We start from the raw sequence: 18,740 nt of genomic DNA, 5'->3' as shown, positions 1-18,740 counted from the left end.
ATTGAAGGTAGGCACTGTGTGTCTTCTAGTCCTTAGAACTTGCAAGGCAGGGAGCTGAGAACAGTGTCAACTCCAAAAATCCATTCTCTCTGTCTCCTCCACGCTCCCTGTTACATTCCACCCCACTCCCCTCTTTTGAAAAGCATGTTGCAGCCACTTGAATGCTGGGATAGCTGCCCACAATGCACCACTCCCAACAGTGCTGCAAATGCGGCCACACTGCAGCACTGGTAGCTGTCAGTGTGGCCACACTGCAGCGCTGGCCCTACACAGCTGTACGAACACAGCTGTAACTACCAGCGCTGCAGAACTGTAAGTGTAGCCATGGCCTTGGATTCCCACAGATGCAGCTCTGCTGATTCCTGTTAAGACTGCTCTGCAGTGACCCTTCCAGACAAAGGAACAGTATCAACAAACACAAAGAAAGCACAGCTCATGACTGGAAAGAGCTGGCCCTCTTGAAAAGCAACAGGTGCTGATGGGGAACGTGCACAGCTCCTCCAAGACAGTAATAGATACTAAGGCACACAGAACCAACCAAAAGGGGGAAGCATCACCTCAGGGCCAAAAAAAAAAAACCCATTGCATTTAATCAAAACTCAGGATGGGCTGGAAGGTGCTGTTTTCTCTCCCTGACCCAAGAGTCACCCACTCAGAAGAGCTCTATGACGTTTAGATGTTCCTAGTCCAAACAAACAACCCCCTGAAGCTTAGGATTTCAGGAGGAAGGCATGAGCTCAAGATCAGGATATAGACAACAAAGCAGAGGGAATTGTTTAGGTAGCTGTTGTCAGGCTAGTGCTATTTTCCAACAAATGACAGTGATGAAAAAGTAAAGGACATATTCTACCTTACACTACAGGCAGAGTGAGAGAGAGAGAACGTACCATGCCATGGGAGACCTCAATGCCAAGGTTGATAAGGACAACACAAACAACAGAGCAATAGGAAGACAAGGGTGTGACACCATGAATGAAAATCGAGAAAGGCTTGTTGATTTCTGTAATATGAATGACAGAATCATCGGTGGAATCCTACCTGAACATCGTGAATTTCACAATGTTGACATGGTGTTCTCCAAATGGCAGAGATAAGAACCAGATTGACTATATCCTGATCAATGGCAGATGGCAACACTCACTGACAAATGTGAAAAAGTGAGAAGTGGTGCAGATGTTGGCGGCGATCACCACTTTGTGACAGCCTCCATCAAGCTAAAACTGAGAAGTGTGGGTCCACCAAACAAGGGACACAGACATTACGATATTGACAACCTAAAGTCCCTTGAAATACAGAAAGCCTTTGCAGTTAAAGAACAGGTTTCAAGCACTTGCAGACCTTGATGAAGAGGAAGGGAATGCAGTGAGGAGATCAACAAGTGGGACAAAGTAACAGCAATTTATAAACAGAGCAGTGAAGCCTGCAGAAGAGAAGGAAGGAGTAGATTACTCCCAGCACATGGAACACCACAGAAACCAGATGAGCCCTGAAGAAAAAGAAAAGTTTTAAAAACACAAAATCTCAGAAGCTAAAAGGACAAATACCACGAGCAGTATAGCAAGGCACACCGGGAGGTCAAACGCCTTGTGAGAGCGGACAAACGGCATTATATTGATAATCTGGCAACATGAGCAGAGGATGCAGCTGTTCATGGAACCATCTAAAAAAATGACGTGGCTTATCAGTGGTAAACAGCAGACACCAACAAATATTCTCATCAGGAACAAAACAAGGACACCTACTAACAACCAAAAAAGAACAAGACATGCGCTGGACAGAGCATTTCAAAGAATAGCTGAACAGAGAACAAAGTTCTAGGAACCACCTAAAGAGGAAGCAAACATCCAGGAGGCAGAAGAAGATCTTGATGTCAACACAGACACCCCAAATAAGGAACGTATCAGAGGGTAGCCGTGTTAGTCTGGATCTGTAAAAGCAGCAAAGAATCCTGTGGCACCTTATAGACTAACAGAGGTTTTGGAGCATGAGCTTTCGTGGGTGAATACCCACTTCCTCAGATGCATGTAATGGAAATATCCAGGGGCAGGTATATATATGTGTGCTAGCAAGCAAGCTAGAGATAACGAGGTCAGTTCAATCAGGGAGGATGAGGCCCTGTTCTAGCAGTTGAGGTGTGAAAACCAAGAGAGGAGAAACTGGTTCTGTAATTGGCAAGCCATTCACAGTCTTTGTTCAATCCTGAGCTGATGGTGTCAAATTTGCAGATGAACTGAAGCTCAGCAGTTTCTCTTTGAAGTCTGGTCCTGAAGTTTTTTTGCTGCAGGATGGCCACCTTAAGGTCTGCTATAGTGTGGCCAGGGAGGTTGAAGTGCTCTCCTACAGGTTTTTGTATATTGCCATTCCTAATGTCTGATTTGTGTCCATTTATCCTTTTCCGCAAATAAGGAAGAGATTGTTCAAGCCATCAAATCCTTAAAAATGGGAAAGCTCCTGGCAAGGGTAATTTGCATGCAGAATTGTTCAAGGTAAAGCCTAAATTAGCAGCATCTATCCTGGCCCCTCTATTTATATCAGTCTGGGAAAGGGAAAAGTGCCAGATGAGTGGACCAATGGACTTGTAGTGAAGATACAATACTGAGAGTTCCTTTCTTTGGTAATAACTGGCATAGGATCATAATTTTAATCTATACCAAGCAAAGTATTGTGAGAGATCATCGTCCAGTGTTTCAGAGGTAGTTGATAGCATTCTCAGAAAAGAGCAAGCTGGTTTTTGGAAAGATTGTGGATGCACAGACCAGATCTTCACTCTATGAAACAACAGAACAGTCCTTAGAATGGCAATGGCAACACTACATAAATTTCGTAGACTGAGAAGGCTTTTGATAGCATTCACAGGACCAGTCTATGGAATTCCTTTCAATATAATCAGTCCTCAAATTCTTCTTCTATTTCAACTTTACAAGCAGTTAAAGTCACAGCAAGCTCAGTTTTGAAGTCAAAAAACAGGAGTACATCAGGGGTGCATCATGATGGCAATGTTGAAGATGATTGGAGACGACTGGGTTATGCAGCGTACAACAGATGACATGCCAAGAGGCATTAAATGGATGCTCCTCTCATCCTTTGAAGACCTGGACTTCGCAGATGATCTCTCTTCCCTATCACAAACCCAACACGATATACAAGAAAAAAACATGACTCACATTCAGCCAGCAAATAGGACTGAAAAATCAACCACGATAAGACAGATATCATGACCTTCATTCAATATTGCCTCACCATCACCAGTATGGATAGAGGATGATGTTCTCACCAATGTAGAAACATTCACATACTTGGGCAGCACAATCAGCCAGGAGGGTGGAACAAGCCAGGACACCCAGAACAACAACAAAAATCAATAAAGCCAGGAACACCTTCAGGTGCTTAAATACAGTCTGGAAATCATGAAAACACAACACCAAAACCAAACTCAAGATTTATCAGAGCTGCATACTTTCAACAGTACTTTATAGTGCAGAATACTGGGGAATGAGGAAGTATGACAATTACAAACAGTGTTCATATGCTTCAGATGTGATGGAATCAGTTTCCACCACCAGAGTAGTAATAAGATGGACACCTGAAGGCAAGCTAAAATGAAGCCACCCGAAAACATGGTGAAGAGCTGTGGAAGCGGAGCTGAAAAACCTGGGGCACAGCTAGGGAACCACTGAAAGACTTGCCAGAAACAGACAGGAGTGGAGAAACTTCATCACTGCCCTAACACAAGAGGCATAATAGAAACATCATGATAAGGATGATAGGTTAGGGTGATATCAAAGCAGTGGTACCCAAGTCAGAAGCATCCCCCTGATTCCTTTTCATGCTTCCTTGGTGTGGCTGAAGTCATCTGCCAATTCTCTTTCCCCACCCTTCTTTGTTGTGTATTCAGACTTCTCTAGAGACTAGCCCTGTTTTTGCAGCAGCTACTCTGTCCCTGGCTTTCTCCCCCCACCACGTACACTTGGCTAAAATGTTTGTTTTGCAATAGGAGCTCCCCCCAGTTATCTGAGTCATTCATTGCCTCCAGGCTGGCAGTTGGCCCCATGCAATGAGCGTTCCAGAAAACTCAGGAACTTCTGCAGCAGCAGCACCTTTCCTCAGCAGAGGAAGAGTACCTGAGCCCTGTAAGGTGTACTGGATTATCTGCTTCCAGGTATTATTCCTGGTCATGGATTTAAATCTCTAAAGTCTTCTGTAACTTTTACCATCCTAGTTACTGAGGTCACCTAGGGTCCACTTGCTGAGAATTCTCTTGGGATAGGCAGCATTCTTGCTAGACAGCCCTTGACTCTCAGACTGGGTTCCCGCTCTGAACAACCTAGCAGACATTCAGCTCACAGGACATAGTCTTGTGGTTGACGGTCCAAGGAAGTATCATTAGTTTAGGTAGGAAACATGTAAACTGCTGTCTCAGTTCTTATCCAAATAACTAGCACATAGTTCTAGAGAGATTAGATTTGAGACTGATATGCCCAGAGGTTGTATTGATAGGCTGATCTTTAAGGGCCAGTAGAGACACTCCCCAGCCTTGGGAACCCTGTTTTGTGATCCTAAGCTGTAAGAAGCAGCTGCCCATGTTTGTTTCCATACTGCAAGCCCTAAAGCCAGAAAACAGGAATCCCAGCCAAGGCACAGCTCCACAAAGCAAGGTCTGATGAGCTGGAGACCATCTGGAGTTCTCACCTAAGAGACATACCCAGTTCCCACTGCAAGGCTGACAACTCTGTGCATTAATAACCACTCATAGCTAAAGACACTCAAAAAACAGAGTTGCCTTTAACTCCAGGGGGTGAGAAAACTTTCCAAGGGATCTGATGGGGGGAGGAGGGAAGAGGAAGGAGAGACAGACATTAAGAGGACCTCAAAAGCATAAGGAACACAGGCACTAACTGCTGGAACAGTTTCACTTTAAAGCTTAGCCATGATACTAGTGTATTTTGAGAGCTTAGGCAGGAAAGTGTTCAGAGGCTGGGTTCTGAAGGGGAATCAGGATGACTATTGATCAGTGAGACCTGAAGAAGTGCTCTGTGTAGCTTGAAATTGTGTGTGTCTCACCAACAGAAGTTTTATTGGGCCAACATTACCTCACCCACCTTGTCTCTAAGAAGAGAGAGAGAGGCAGTCTCAATGTCACCAGCAGCTAATGAATAGTGACAGAGTTAATGAGCCTTTTCTTTACTAGAACACCAGCCACAGCAAAGTGTTCCCTAGAGGACTAGAGTTATGAACAATCAGGTTAGCAAGTGAGCAGAAAACACGTGATAAGCATGTACTGTGACATTAACAAAGGCCTTGGACTTTAAGTGCAGGTGGGAACTACACAGTTGCCTGAGTAACATGCCCTACCAGAGGCATTTCATTACCTCTAATACACACACGGTTTACTATACACAGAACCTGGCTGCAAACTCAGCTGCGATACCAAACACCATGACTCGATAATAGCTTTTTCAAGAGGGATATTGGAGATTGCAAGGAAGATGCCCTGTCACAAATTTAACCCCTTCTAAGAAACAATGCCCCCCCATATTACACACACACACACAAATAAGTCCAGCCTAAGAGGAAGAAAAACAAAATAAAGCCTATTTGCAGCCCTTTTTTTAAGGCTGCAACACTTAATTCTCAGCTTCCAGGCTGGGTTACCTACCAACAACAAAGTGAATGCAGATGGGTGTCTGTTAGCCACATCAAATGATGAGGATAAGATTCTGACTTCCTGACAGCAAACCTGAAGTCATTAAGAACATAACTGACACACATTTAAAATGAAGTCGCTTATCATATGATGCAGAAATATCAGTTATTGAAGTGGAGGGGTAAGAGTGGAACATGCCAACTAAACTGATTGCTTTATTGCCTGCTTTATTGCCTCCTTTCCAACATCACTGCTTGTCATGTTTAATAGGAGGCACTGAACTCAGCTCTAGACAAGATCAGAGGTAAAGAATGCTTACTGTGAAGGTAAAGAATGCTTACTGTGAAGGGCAAAGTCCCTAATTAGGCTGAATTTCTGATAGGAGACAAATAAGACAAGCAGGCTAATCTAGATAGAATTGTTCCCACTCCATCTTGATGAACAGTGAAAGCTTTTCTTGTTTAGTTCTTGTAGCTGAGGCATCATTAAGAAGTTAGCTTTATTAATATGTTGAGCAGACAGGCAGAGTAGGGGTTCCCAGTGAGATGCCAGACATTAGGGATAGTAGTCATCCAATTAGGACTGCAGAGTTTCTTCAGCTTGTTTTTAATAAGCAAGCAATAAATGCAGCAGGAAGTAACAAATACTTTAGACACACATCAAGTGCCATCCGGGATCACTAAACAGAAGAGATGACAAACCAGAATCAGAGTGTTATTGGCAAGACTGGAAAGGTTCATAGCACAAACAAGGAAGTAGGCTCAATGTAGAGGAAAGCTGATTGCAACCTTTCAAATTCCCAGAACAGCCAGTGAACTAAAATAAAAAAAAAAACTAAACACTGGACTTCTGTCTGAAAGTCATTTAGATTAATATTACTATAACCAATTACTTAGATTCCTAGAGAAGAGTTATTTGTTATTTTAGGTTTGTGCTCTTTGTGAATCTGACAGCCCAGTCTTGTTAGTTTCATAGTTTCCCTTGTGGAAATGAGGGGAAACTGACTCACTGCACAGCATTTGTTAGGGGACTGGGACACTTGCAACACCAAGGACTATATTTAATTTGTTTTTTGAAATTGACTAAAAATAGCAAAATCAAGACTAGCCACAAATCTAGTTCACCCGAGTACGATATGGATTCAACTGGCCAGTTTTCCCTTCTGGTTTCCATGCACCAGGGTGAGGTTCCCAACACTGCTGGTAGAGGCGTAAATATGGAGAAAGTCTATTAAACATGTATATGTATCTTGCTGTTTAGGAGACAGAGACACACTTAAGATGGCAATGTAAGTGGGGGAGGGGGACACCATGCCACTTGATCACATTGTCTCCAACAGCTTGGGGGGCAGGGGGAAGAGACCAAAAGAAGTGGAGGGGAAAAAAGGACTAAAGGTTTTAAAAATGGGGATACAAACTACCATCAGTACAATAACTGTAAGCCAAGTCCCCTCCTCCATTCCATCCCCACCCTTCCAGTAGCAACCCCAGAGAGACTGATACAACTCACTGTCTTGAAGGCAAAGTCCTATTTAATATTTCATTTTGCTGGCCAAATTAATATAGAACTTGTTCTGAGGAGCCTCGCTTCCTGCGGTGTAGAAGCGGGCTCCCGGAGCTGACATGCAGAGTTAAGCCAGCCTGATGGCAGGCTTGTATCAGGAGAGTTCTTGAGTTCAGGATTCAAGGCAAGCAGGGACAGATCATACTTCACTCGTTGGGCTCAGGTAAACCCCACCCACCCTCCACCTGGCACCAGACAGAACAAAGTTATCTGAACAGAGTCCCCACTGGGCTAGGTACTGTACAAGCACAATCCCCAAACCTACTTTAAATCTAAGGCCAGGTCCACACTACAGCGTTAAATCGATTTAAACAGCGTTAAATCGATTTAACGCTGTAACCGTCCACACTACAAGGCACTTAAAATCGATTTTAAGGGGTCTTAAAATCGATTTCTGTACTCCAGCTAAACGAAAGGAGTAACCCTAAAATCGATATTACTAAATCGATTTAGTGTTAGTGTGGACGGATATCGAAGTTATTGGTCCTATTCTTTTACTGAGGCTACCCAGAGTGCAACCGCTCCGGAAATCGATGGTACCCTGGGACCATGGACGCACACCACCGAAGTAATGTGCCCTAGTGTGGACGCGTAAAATCGATTTTATAAAACCTGTTTTATAAAATCGATTTTACTAATATCGATTTAAAGCTGTAGTGTGGACGTAGGCTAAGGCTCCTCTCCTTAATAAACAAACCCCACCTGAATTGTATTCCTGAATTCCCTAAAGTCTGCAAGTGTCTCCCCCACTACCACCCAAAACACCCTCATCATTCAGAAGCTACTGGAGCTCAGCTTGACACTTCCTTTGAGAAGATAGGAAGGAAGCAAGTCTGTGCAGGCCTATGTATTTTTTGCTGATAAGAGGGGACAGACTTAAAACTATCTTTTTTTTGGGGGGGGGAAGAAAGAGTAGGGAGGTGGAGGTATTTTATATCTCTGTGGAGATAAAGATAGGCCATGACATCATGGAGGGGGAGGAGCAGGAAGAGACAAGGAGGACTTTCCACTGTTGGGTTCCTCTTCACAAAATAAGAAGTTGGCTTCCCTCTTCTGGGGTGCTAAGCAGTCTGACACAGAACGGAAACCAAAACCATGCACTAGTACATTTCTCGGAATTTAAACTTTTGACAAACTTCAGCCTTCGTTTAAGGCTTCTCATCAGCCTTTCCAGGGATCTGTAAGGGCTGGGGGCTCAAACTTACTGTCTTACTCCCTAGATGTGTGTAGGAACCTTTCACTGGCAATTTGAGCAAGGACTAAGCCATCAATTGCTGCAGAATTTGAACTATTCACGCCTCTCCCCACCCCCACCCCGAGTCTATACATATGGTTGGAAAGAAAAGCTTGAAAATTGAGACTCTCCCAACCCCCGCCAACCCAGTATCACCCCTCCAAGTCTGTAAACAAGTCAATTTCATGGCTGTGACCAAAAAGGACATGGACCCACATACTGGTTCCATTCTACTGCTGCTGAGAAGCTTAAGGGCAGCAGTCACTGGAATTATTCACACAGAGGTCAAACCACCTGACATTGGAGGCTATGGGAGAGGCAGGACAGTGGAGACCCTCCATCCCAGAGACCCTTGGAAATAAGGAAGGCAAGGAAAAGAATGCCCTTTTCTTCATGCTCTGGGTTGAAGTGGCAGGGAAGAAGAGAGGAGAGTTACGTAGCTGTAAGTTTAGCAGAACACTTACTAGCCAGAGGCAGATACATGGACCCTGGGAGCAAAATCCAGGGGCACCATAGGGGAAGGAAATCCCAGCACCCTGCCACTTCTGGCACTGGGATCCTCTTCATGTTGTTCACCTGGACTTTCCTGGTGGACTCACCCTGGATTTTACCAGAAAGCCTCTAGTTACTAGTTGCCTGATGCTTCTCAAGCTCTGGTCTCTTCCCCTACCTCATCGGACTACTACCTATCCCTTCCATTGGTTTGATTTAAGGAGTCTTACCCATTTACAAGCCATGTTATGCTGTACCAGGTCATCTGTATATGGATGGTGGAACCGCCACAACTCTAATGCAGAGGATCTGGAAGACCAGTTAAATTTTACACCGTTCACGCTAAAAAAAGCCATTTTTGATCTTAAGTACCTGAGGCTTTAGCTTACACTAAAGAACTGGGAAGCTCCAGATCTAAGCATAGCTGGGTTTGGAGGCAGGGTGGAGGCATGAAGGGAAGGGAACCTCAAGAAGTGCAGGAAGAGGTGGTTGCAATTCAGCAGATCTCTGCACGGAAAAACAAAAACAACCAGCACAGCAGCAAGTCTCAGAGGTCAGGCCAATGGACTAGACTCATAGGGCTCACGCTCAGGAATATCTACATTGCTATTTTAGTCCTGTAGCATGACTTGAATTAGTTGATCTCGGCTCCGAGACTTGCTGCCATGGGGTTTTTTTGGCATGCAGTTTAGACATACCAAGTTAGTTATGATTCAGTGCTCCAGTAAAGTATTACAGACCCTCATGCGGTGGGAGATGCTGTATTTGCCAGGACAGAGGCTCTTGCTGTTTTAGTGACCTTACTGTATTTCTTACAAAGTGTCTCATTGTTAAGTACATCACATCCCTACTGCACTTTCCAGTGCTGGAATTCATCTTATTTACCTACAATTCCCCATGAAGTTAACCAGACACAGTACTGCTCCCTCTCCATGCTGATCAGTTGGACTTTCTACTGGCCTTAGTAACTGCACTGAAATGCAGGTACTCTGCTCAAACAGATCTACTCCTATGAGGCTTTAAACTCTATATGGACCCCTCAGAGATTGGTGGAGACATCCCTTTAAAATGGCAACAGTCACCACATTCCTGGCTCTGTACTGCAGTGTCAGCCCTGGACATGAATCCAACTCCATCAGAACCAGGACTACAATTTTCTGGAGTGGATGAGAAAGTCTGTGCCCAGTGGGCAGAACTCATACTATCTACCAGATACTATACGCAAGAGCCTCGTAGAAAGCCAGGTGGCTGCAGTGCAAAATGGTCTTTCCTGGTAAAAACAATAGGAAGGGTGAGGGAAAGGAATGCATTGGCTGCACGGCTCTTTAGTGGGGAGGCCCTGCCCTCATGTCAAGCTAGTTTAGTGGAAGCTTTTAGATACTTCAGAGATCCCAAATTTACAGTATGATGGGCCTCTGCTATTAAAGGAACAATGCTGAAACCCATGAGCCATCAGATGGCTCCCACCAAATCCAATCTATATCTGTCATTACCACTTCCTTCCACCCATGAAGTTTAGTTTCCTGCTGTGGTCTAATGACAGTCCCATGAGAACAAATGCAACTGGATTCATAGCACCCAGGGCTTTGGAGCGGAGCCTGGAGCTGGAGCTCAGAGCAGTAGGCTTTTCCCCAGAGCTGGAGTGGAGCAATTCAATTATTTGCTTGGGTGCAATCAGGGATTTGGAGCAATCAAACTTCAGAACCCTGTCACTAGGGGAAAAGCCTTGCAGCAGTGAACACAAGCATAAGGGCAACAAGTCACAGAAATGGAGACAAATGCTGTAGCATGACCCAATATCCTGAACTTAAAGAGTGCATAGTGCCTGATGCAGCCAGCAGCATGCATTTGATATTGGAAGGATATCAAATAAGCCACAGGTAAAGTTTGAGAGGAATATAGAAACTCTTCCTACTTAAAGCACCTGCCCTTTCGAAAGAAGGGAAATTAATATAAAAACAATTGCTTTAAAGAGTGGCTGTCTGAGATACTCCCCTTCTTCCTGCTCAAGAACTGGGAGCCTTCCCCTCTTCCCTCCCCAAAGCATCTGTCCCATTACTACAAGTGACAGTCTGTTGGCAGTTCCCCTACATGATACATTAGAGTCTAACCAGCCCACCCAGTGTGCTGAGTGTTCCTGGGTGCCTCAGTTTTATGTACAAAGCTATAGCATGTTTTAAATTGGGCATTTTAAGAGCCAGTCCTGTTGGAGTTTGCTATGGAAGCTGCCTGAAATACCAGGACCCTGTGCAAGACTTCTGCCGCCACTGAAGGGGAAAAGCAGTCTCTTCACTGTTGGGCCTTACCAGTCTCACAGCTGCTGCTGCAGGTGTTTGTTTAGTGACAGCAAGGAGCAGTGCTATAGGAAGGAAGCCATTCAGCAAATACTACAAAGGCAGTTACAGAGGCTGCAGTGAAACTACTTGATTTGTAGCCAAAGCATTTGTTTAAATGAAGTGTTGCAATAAGTCTCATTAGAGAAGGCAAATGCCAAACAATTTAGTCCCTTTGCTATACAAAGCCAGCTGGAAGAGAAGTTCCTACCATCCCTGTAAGGTCAGAAAGCCTTTCAGTTGCACCCAGCCTGGCACAGCCCCAGTGATGAGACTTAAGTGACATACACAGGCGCTTTGCTCTCCCAGAGACTGCATGTGGTACCAAGCAGATGATTCCAGCAGCTTTAAATGGAGTGACATGAGAACATTAACCAATTACAGATCTGCCAAGCCTCATACTGAACCCTGCCACCCACAAGTTAGCACCACTCCTCTCTGAGATCAAACATCGTCCTGAGAGAGCCAGACCATCACTCTGACCGACCTCTGCATCGGTGTTAAGAGAAGTGTCCCTCTTGGCGTGAAGGAGTCCTTGTCAGACATATGGGATAAGTTCACCAGGAATTTGGCAGTTGCAGAAGAGAGTAAGTTTTAAAAGCTGGATCTGTTTCAGGGAGAAGGAGGGGCCTCTTTAGAGTCTCCCGATTTACACACATACAGTGTCCTCTTATGCATGTGACAGTTTGGAAGATGGGTTAAGCTGAACCAGAAACAAGGCAGGCTGGGTGGTTTTTTCTTAAGTGTCTTGCGTTCTTCAGAGATCACTGTGGTGCAAATTTAGAATACTAGCCTGAGAGGAGATAGCAGGAGCACATGCTGGAAGGCTGCCATTTGGGCTCTTTAAGGCTGCTATGTTCATCACCTTTCATCCAAGGATCTCCAAATGCTTTACAAACATTAGCTACACCTCAGCACCTAGGCAAGTACCTTCATTTTAGAAAGGAGTCAGCAAAAGCAGGACAGTCCTGTGGTTAAGTCAGTAGACTTGGGAAATGGGATGGGGGTGGTGTCCATTTTTAGCTCTATCACAAACTAATCTTGAGCATTCTTTGCATCAGTTCTCACCCCCTCAAAGGGGAAAAAAAAGAATCCGTAAAATAGGATAAACAAACACTTTCATGGGTCCCCTATGAAGTAGGAAAGTAAGTTGAATGTCTGAATCAGAGAGACATTCAGTTATGAAGGGGCTAAAGTATGTAGGCACAGAAGTGGAGGATCTGACTTCTCACAGCACATTGGAGCAGCACTGTGAAAGAACCCAGAAGTTCAACTCCCAGTCCCTACCCCAACCTCTATAGCAGGAGTAGGCAAACTTTTTGGCCTGAGGGCCACCTCTTGGTACGGAAATTGTATGGTAGGCCATGAATGCTCACAAAATTGGGGCTTTGGTTGGGGGTGAGGGCTCCAGCAAGGGGTGCAGGTTCTGAGGTGGGACCAGAAATGAGGTGTTCAGAGTGTGGAAGGGGACTCCAGGCTGGGGCAGAGGTATGGGTGGAACAAGGGGTTGGGGCATGGGGGGTGGGAAAGGAAAGGAGTGCAGGCTCCAGGCAGTGCTTACCTCAAGCAGCTCCCAGAAGCAGTGGCATGTCCCTGATATGGCTCCTATGTGGAAGTGCAGCGATGCAGCTCTGCTCTGCTCCGCTCCATCTGTAGGTGCCACCCCTGCAGCTCCCATTGGCCCTGTTTGCTGGCCAATGGGAGCTGCAGGGGTCATGTGCAGAGCCCCCTGGCTGCCCATACATATAGAAGCCAGAGATGGGACATACCACTGCTTCTGGGAACCATGCAGAGCAAGCCCCCGACCCTGATCCCCAGCAGGAGCTTGAGGGCCAGATTAAGATGTCTGAAGGGCCGAATGCAGCCCCAGGCCGTAGTTTGCCCACCTCTGCTCTATAGGACAGATCACCACTATCTTCAGCTGAGGGACAAGCCAATGCAAGAAACTGCATCTTTGGCATATCTGTCTATTTGCTCAGCAGTATACATGTACATGGCCCATCAGACAGCTCTGCATTGATCTCCCAGGCACAGAAGGGGCAGCTAAAAAATGCAGGAACACGTGACCTCTCCTTCGGTTGTCATTTGTTACAATGCTAGGACACTGGCCAAGAGGGAACTGTTCCAGCTCCAAGTTCCACACCATGTAGGTGATTTTATCTTATGAGCAAAAGCTTTATAGTGAAATTATTCCATTTTTAATGGAATCAGAGCAATTTTTGCATAAAACACTGTTCCAGTTAGTCAGAACAGTTAAGGCCTCCACTAAATTTGACAATTGGATGATAATTGTGCATCAGATATTCTAGTTATACGTGCTATAAAAAGCTAAGGGAATCAAAGATCCCTTCAGAGCCCAAGTGTTACCAGATGGGCCAGGAAGGAATTACTTCTCCTCTTTACCCCCACACAGCATTGCACAGTGCATTAGGGAATTCTGTTTTGCCTTTCACTGCTGGATCCAACATAAGCCACTGCCACAAGGAGGATACTAGATTAGAACAATCTTCCCATCTGCTTCACCCTAAAAGTAGAGTTTCACAAGATCCAAGACCATATGCTAGTTCTATTGTAGAACACTCAGCGTTTGGGATGTATGAATGACCAGACTTCAAAACTAATACCATCTCCAAGACCACTGGGGACAGTGTCAATGTACCCATGATGTGTCATTTCCCCTAGATACATTATGAGATCTTGAACTTGATGACATAAGAACCTGGTCATTCCAAGTATCCCCATTCTTCAAAATGGGGGATCTGTTAGGGTTGTAATAAAGAGCTGATTAAGTGAGGTTCTCACTTTCCAAGACCAGGAGTTATTGGAAACAGAGCTTGGCAGAGTTGATTCACCCACTTCAAACAGAATTTGAGACTTCCAGGTCCTAGACAGTTGAATCCTCTCCTGTCTATGAGCAGGCAGTCAATGGTAGGAAGTTTCCCTAAAGAACTACATGATCCCATTAAATTCTCATTTAAAGAGGGTCTCATGAAATCACCAAGTGAGAGTAAGGGCCCCAGCATCTGCAGGCAATACAGAACCAACACACCTGGATTCTGCAGCACTTTATGTCTTCAGATGGCAGCACAAAGTTAACTAAACAAAATCAAGAAATATTCAAGGACTGGGTCCCACTCTCAGTCAATTAGAAATGGGGAAGAGCTGTCAATGATGGCTACATTAGGGTACAAGGTGTTTAAGAGATGTTTTAAAATCCTTATGTAGAGGCAGCAAATCTTAAAATGCATTGAGGCCCATACTGAGGGAGCCAATAAACTAAATTAAAATAAAATATATTAATCTGCATCAGGAAAAAAGGTTTGAGGTGGAGGTGAGGGAGTTAAACACTCCTGATCACTCTCCCATCTACATAGACCCCCTAGACCTTGTCTAGACTACAATTTGAGGTGTTATGTTCAACTATTGTCTACCTTGCCTTCTAGTACATGCTAATCAAGACGCACTACTTTTAACATGTCCTAAAAACGTGTTAAGTTAGAGCCTAGCTCCCCGCCAGGGAGTACCTCAACCAGCTAACAGCCTTGTCTACACTAGCATTTAACAATGTTAGATTACGTTTCTTTTCCTACTGAAGACAAGGTTGTAGACTGAATTAGTGGCAAGTTAGCCAACATATGCTACCATGAAATTCCAGTCTAGACAAGGGCCCTAGATAGAAAGCAACATCTGTCACTGTACATCTAGTTTAGAGTTAATATAGGAGCAGAAACTCTAGTTAATTGACTGCCAGCTAACTCTAAGTAACAACCTGTCAAATGCTAACCTAGATACTCCATAAGTGTTTCCTCTAGGTTTGTTTTAAGATGAGCACACTGGCAATTAAGTAGTTAAAATGGGAGCAAGAACTCTAGTCTAAACAGATCCCTCTGTGTGGGCCTGTAAAGAAAAAAAAAGTTCTCATTCCTACCAATGTAGGTGCTGGAATGACAGGTCCAGGGGGTGCTGCCGCACTCCCTGACAAAGTGGTTTCCATTATATACAGGGTTACAGTTTGGTTCAATGGCTCACAGCACTCCCACTATATAAACTGTTCCAGCACCCCTGCCTACCAAGAGGTGCTAGGACACAGGCCAGCCCCTTTCACCTTCCATCCAGAGAGGCTGTGGTCACATCCAGGCCCACTCTTCAGAAACCAGGAAGATCTTCTAAATAGTCAAACCCAGATGCTCAGTTACTCCATTTTACTCTAATGCATTCAGAGCTCATTCATTCAGACTAGGGTTGCTAACCTTCCAGGACTGGCCTGCAGTCTCCTAGAATCAGCATCCATCTCCCAGCGATTATTGAAAGCAATTCGAGAGATTTTAATAGGATATTTTTTAAAAAAAGAAAAAAGGAAATTACATCATATTGAGGGGGAAAAAAATCTCCCAGAATAGCTTCAGTCAGAGTTGGCAACCCTAATTCCAGTCTGTTCTTACAGTAACGCCTTCCCCCAGCACATACCTCTGAGGTGGAGGAGGTGTGGAGTGGATGAGAATAGCTGGAGCCATTTGACTTTTGCCACTTCCACATATGAGCAGACAGCCACCTCATCTGATTCTGCACCACATCAAGTGCCATGTCAGGACTGTTAATGAGAGGAAGGGATGGGGTGGCAGTTGCTTTGTGAAGCCAAGAAGCAATTGAGGCTTGCTATTGAGGGCTGTCTCTGACCCACAGGGCCCCAGCATCTTGCTAGTAGCCACTTCCCCCCGCCCCCGTGCGCATACATACAAACCCCCATTCTGCAAGTGTCATGACCTCAGACAGCCATTGTTCAACTCCCATTATTCACCCCACACCCCTCCTGCAGATTCCCATTCAGCTCTCCCATCCATGGCCCATTCTCACTAGCAGCAGTAAGAAACAGAAGGAATGGCCAGAAAGGCTGTACACTTTACCTTGTTTCATATGCAGTTAGTCGGAGTTTCCCCCTTCTAGATATGGTCCGTGACCCATTATTAGTTTAGTGCTTGCTCTGTGCTGCACAGGACCATCAGTGAAACCAGTTCCTGCCTCAAACTTACAGCTTACAGTATAAGAGGCAGATCGGAACACCAACCGCACATCCCAGAGGAAGGAAAACTTGGAGTTCAGAGGGGCTTTTTGTGGGCCTTTCAGAGAAAGTGTATTTAGGGTGGATATTGAATGTAGAAAGAGGGTGGCAGCTTGATAGATTGATGGGAAGGGCCTTTTACGCCAGTGAGCAGCATGGGAAAGTCTGTTTGGGGAGTGAAGAGGGGCCGGGGGGGGGGGAAGAGAGGATAGACAAATCAAAGCTAAAGCCATGAAGTTTAAGAACTTTGTATTGTTGTAGCACTGCTCCCACTGTGCTAGTAAGAGACAGTCTCTACCCTGAAGAGCTTAAAAGACCTGTTTCTTCTATTTAAGAGGGTGGGAGGAGAGTAGAGGCTCAAAAAAGGTGAAGTAACTTTCAGGTCAGCAGCCTCCTTAATCCCAGTACAGAACCCAGTCCACTAAATCATGCTGTCTTGTTGCAGAGGACAAAGGGAAGCCTGACTCAGCGACGGTGGAGGTGGGAGAAGAAGGTGATGTTTCTTGTCACAAGAGCACATCCTATCCTACAGGGAAGGATGAGCTGGTCCCACTTACCCCTCCAAAGACCAGCTTGCAACCCAATACAAATTGCATACCAACATGCATATCCGGATGGCCAGCTCTTCAAGGGTTAAGGATAGAAGGTCTTGGCTGTGGGGCAAGACACAGGACCAGCATGTAAACCTTACAGACTTATTGCACAATTACAACTATAAGGCTAGGGACTGGGCCCCATCACTGGGCTCACACCCAGAGAATTCCATACCTATCTGATTTATAAATAATCAGGGAGGTAGTTTCATAACTGCAACAACTGACATGCATCTCCAGCTAAAGACCTGGCCCAGCTAGCCTGAGAAATCCACAGTGAAACTGAGAAAAGACTGGAGGCCACATTTCTCCCTGGAAACTGGAAACTTTATAACAGTAACGCCAGTTATGAAAGAGCATCTTCATACCTGGTTAACACACCTCATGCATAGCATGCTGGGTGTCCTCACTGACAGGCATTACTCAAGAGTCTAATAATAGCTAAACCAGGAGATTCTCCACTTGTAGCACAGCCTAAGGCCCAGCCAACCAGCCGCATCTTAAACCCAGCCTATAGTCACTTTCCGCATAAGCTTAGTACAAGGGTAGAGCCAAACCACACACCATTCAGTTCAGCTTTTAAGTCACCTTTGACATCTCAGACAAGCAAGTTTCTAGTCATCCATCAGAGAATGAGGCAGGCATTACGGCAGAGGATATCTAAACCCTAATGCAAGTTAGCAGCCAAGATCAAAGTTTGGTCATCCCTGTTTAATGGGACATAGTTCTGTGGCACCTTATACACTAACAGACGTATTGGAGCATAAGCTTTTGTGGGTGAATACCCACTTTGTCAGATGAATGCTTAATGGGCTATTTCTACCTTGCCCCCATATAGCATAGGCTGTACATATATTTATTTCTACCTGAACAAACATGGCCACTTACAAGATGCTCGTATTTCTGAGCCCAGATTAGCAGAACTCCCTGGAGCTGATATGCTAGGGCGGATTGGACATATAGCCTATGGAAGTTTTTCTCAGATCTCTATGCCACTCCCCAGCATTGACCAAATGGAAATTAGCTCCTGGCAGAAGCTCACTAACAGACAGAATCCCCATGAAATACTACAAGTAATGACTACTTGAATCTATTTCCTTATAACTATCCTCACACCTCTTGTCAACTGTCTGTAATTGACTATCTTGCTAACCACTACAAAAAAAAGTTTTTTTTCCTGCTGATAACAGATCATAATTAGCCTCTTAGAGCTGGTACGGCATCTTCTCTGTTTGTGTGTATGTATTATATACACACACCTTATATGTTCCATTCTATGCATCTGATGAAGTGGGCTGTAGCCCAAGAAAATTTATGCTCAAATAAATGTTAGTCTCTAAGGTGCCATAAGTACTCCTGTTCTTTAAGGATACACAGACTAACACGGCTACTACTCTGAAATTTCATCTCATCTCAATAGCTAATGATCATCCTGTTACAGAACGTCCAGCAGCCTTGAAATCCTTACATACAGAAGCCAGACATGGCATTCTCCAGTTCTCAGTCACAGAAACAGTCATATTGGAACAAGTCAGTGATCTGTCCCATCCCCAGCAGCATCCACAGCCTTCACAAACAGGGATAAACCTCTAACACCCACATGATTGTGCAATGCTATATTGCAGCGTAGTTAGGAAATGTTTCTTCCTGACCCCAGCTGGTCACCTCTTTATGCTCTGACACATGAGGATGGATGACCTTTGGAAGTTTTATTACAAGTGCTGTAACCCCTAATGAACTGGCACTTTCCAGCTGTTTGGGTTTATAGATACCAGATTAGCTATTTTCCTCAACATGTGGCAGCAAGTTTCACATGTTCAAT

At 44.8% G+C, this 18,740-nt stretch overlaps 1 protein-coding gene across 1 annotated transcript in view; it reads right to left on the bottom strand.

The window, feature by feature from the left end:
- Positions 1-18,740, bottom strand: part of CD82 (CD82 molecule) — a 57,728-nt gene that overhangs the window by 31,319 nt on the left and 7,669 nt on the right. The gene's annotated exons all lie outside the window — the stretch shown is intronic.

The sequence above is a fragment of the Gopherus flavomarginatus genome, chromosome 5 (genome assembly GCF_025201925.1).
Source record: "Gopherus flavomarginatus isolate rGopFla2 chromosome 5, rGopFla2.mat.asm, whole genome shotgun sequence".
In the NCBI taxonomy this organism is placed as follows: domain Eukaryota; kingdom Metazoa; phylum Chordata; order Testudines; family Testudinidae; genus Gopherus; species Gopherus flavomarginatus.
Note: the sequence above shows the minus strand (reverse complement) of the source record. Positions and strands in the feature narration are given on the sequence as shown.